Raw genomic sequence first — 3,132 nt, forward strand, 5'->3', positions numbered from 1 at the left:
TTTCATGTTGTCTGCAGTTATTTTAAATGGAATTCTACTTTCTATCTTTTCCTGTTGGGTTTTATCAGTAGAATGTAGAAATACTGATCATTTATATGCCTTTATGTCATATCTTGCAATTTTGCTGAAGTTGTTAATTGTTTCAAAGAGTTTTTTAGTAGATTCTCTAGGGTTCTCTAAGTATACCATTACCTCATCTGCAAAGAGCAATAGTTTTATTTCCTCAAAACCTATTTCTATTCTTTCAATTTCTTTTTCTTGTATTATAGCCTATAACTAGCACTTCTACTATAACATTGAATAATAGTGGTAATAATGAACATTCTTGCTTCATCCCTGAAGGCTTCAAGTTTATCCCCATTCCACATAATTCCTGCTCTTGGTCTTAGATAGATACTATTTATTATACTAATAAAGGCTCCAGGTGGGAGTGAAACCAAGCCTGTAGAACCAAAAAAAAAAAAAAAGATTGGCAGCCTCCAACAGGTGAGAAGACAGGAAGCACAAGGCTCAGGAGTGGGGAGGTTTCTTTTGCCAGCGTTCAACCCGTCACACTTGGACCATGGAGAATATATTTACTAACCTCTTCAAGGGGCTCTTTGGCAGAAAAGAAATGTGGATCCTAATGGTTGGTCTGTATTCTGCAGGAAAGACAACTATTTTGTACAAACTGAAGCTGGGTGAAATAGTAGCTACTATTCCCACTATAGGTTTCAATGTAGAAACTGTAGAATACAAAAAACATTAGCTTCACAGTGTGGGATGTAGGTGGCCAGGACAAGATCCAACCCCTGAGGCACTGTTACTTCCAGAACACACAAGGACTGATTTTTGTGGCTGATATTAATGACAGAGAACGAATGAATGAGGCCCAAGAAGAACTGATGAGAATGTTGGCAGAGGATGAGCTTAGAGATGCAGTCTTATTAGTGTTTGCTAACAAGCAGGATCTTCCCAGTGCCATGAATGCAGCTGAAATCACAGATAAACCTGGACTGCATTCTCTTTGTCACAGAAACTGGTACATCCAAACTACCTGTGCCACTAGTGGGGGTGGGCTCTATGAAGGACTGGACTGGTCCAATCAGCTCTGAAACCAGAAATGAATCAACAAAAGTTTCTCCTCCCTCTTTCCTTCTATCCCTCTTATTTCCTCCTATTCGTCCTTTGCTTTACTCTCATGTGGCAAACTGTGCTACTTTGTGGGATTGAGTGCCGGAAGCTGTTTTTTCTACCACCTGTCACTGTATGTATTGTACCATGCTGTAAATGTGGCAAATATAGGCCTGAAAACATGTTTCTTATTTAATGCAAACAATTTTTGTTTTCAATGTGGCAGTTTCTGGCACTCCTATGCAATAGCACTCAGCTTTTTTATTTCAAAAAAAAAGCAATTCACTGTTTAGTACCGGGAAGGGATTTTAAGCACATTAACACTTCGGTTGCTGGAGGTTAACATACAGCAGCAGGGTCAAATGCTACTTCCACTGGCTTGTGAGATCTGTGTTGAGATCTATTTTGGTGGTTGGTTTTTAACCTGAACTCAGTGTATTTTTTTAAATAGTAAAAAAAGAAAAAGACAAAAGAAAAGAAAAGCACTGGAACACACAGAACAGAGAAATATGCTTAGTGTTGGTTTTGAGGTAACAACTTGAATACCAGCCCATCGTAATTGTCTGCAGTTTCTCTTTTGAAACTTGAGAAATGATGATAAAAATCAAACAAGTGATCAATTTTGCATGGTTAAAATAGAGATCTGTGTAACGCTACGCCTTTGGATCTTTATATATTTCATAGAGTTTGTGCTTGTATTTGTGCTCGCATGGATACTTATTAGGAAAAAAAAGCTTTGAGGTTGTGGTTCAAATCAGGCTGTACATTGAAAGCATTAGATCTTCAATCAAAAACCATTTAAAACTAGACTTTTTCCCCCTTGCAATTCAGGTCAGGCTGTGATTAGCTCTCCATCATACTTGAAAAACACTTAGGAAGGACACAATTATGTCTGGATATAAACATTGAGAAGAGCTTTCTGACATATTTGGACAACAAAAAACCACCCTTTTAATTTTGGTCAAGTGTGTGGTGCTTCTGTTTGAAACCTCTTCACAGGAAGCACTGCCTACATTAGCCCCAAAGCTTGGCTGGAGATATTTCAAAAACATAATCCAGAACACCAGGCATTTCTCTATGGTGTCTAAGTTTTGAAAAAATAAATTGAGCATGAGAACTTGGGGAGTCATTCCATTCTAGAAGTATTCAGTCCTGTTTTGGAACAATCCTCCTATCTGTATATGTATGAAATGTCCTTTACTACTCCTCATCTTTACTTTTTTTTCTTTTGTACTTTGATAAACACTGAAGAAGCTGGAACTGTTAAACTTTATCTCAGGAAAAACTCAAAACTGATTTGTTTGGTATTGTAGAAACTCTTACTGCTTTCAATACATAATTAGTAATCAACTGTTTTGTATACTTGTTTTCAGTTTTCATTTCCACAAACAAGCACTGTAATTAAAGCTATTAGAATAAAATCTCTGAACTATTAAAAAAAAGAAAGAAAGAAAGAAAGAAAGGCTCCATTGATTCCTATGCCTCTATTGTTTTTCATAGGAATGCATGTTGTATTTGGTCAAAAGCTTTTTCTGTGTCCATTAAGATAATCATATGATTTTTGTTATTATTGTTATTGATATGGTCAATCACATAGATAGTTTTCCTAATATTGAATAAGCCCTACATTCCTGGCATAAATGCCACCTGGTCACAGAGTATGATTTTTGTGATTTATCACTATAATCTACTTGCTATTGTTTTATTCAAAAATTTTACATTGATATTCACTAAGGAAATTGCTCAATGACTCTCTTTCTCTGTTTTGCTTTCCTCATATTTGTGTCATCAAAGGAATTTGGTAGGACTTCTTCTTTACCAATTTTTCAAATAGTTTGTATAGTATTGGAATTAGTTTTTCTTTAGGTGGTTGGTAGAATTCATTTGTAGCTCCATCTCATTTTGGGGATTTTTTCTTAGAGAGCTCATTAATGACGATCCTAACTCTGAAGCATAATCAAAGGACATCCTAACAGCCATTAGAAACCTTTAAAAAAAATTAGTAAAGGCTGCAAATGT

At 36.0% G+C, this 3,132-nt stretch overlaps 1 pseudogene; it reads left to right on the top strand.

Moving 5' to 3' along the window:
• Positions 1-562: 562 nt before the first annotated feature.
• LOC110201911 (ADP-ribosylation factor 1 pseudogene) lies at positions 563-1,094 on the top strand (annotated as a pseudogene).
• Positions 1,095-3,132: the final 2,038 nt, after the last annotated feature.

This window comes from Phascolarctos cinereus, unplaced genomic scaffold (assembly GCF_003287225.1).
Source record: "Phascolarctos cinereus isolate Bilbo 61053 unplaced genomic scaffold, phaCin_HiC Scaffold_4;HRSCAF=312, whole genome shotgun sequence".
Taxonomy (NCBI): Eukaryota; Metazoa; Chordata; class Mammalia; order Diprotodontia; family Phascolarctidae; genus Phascolarctos; species Phascolarctos cinereus.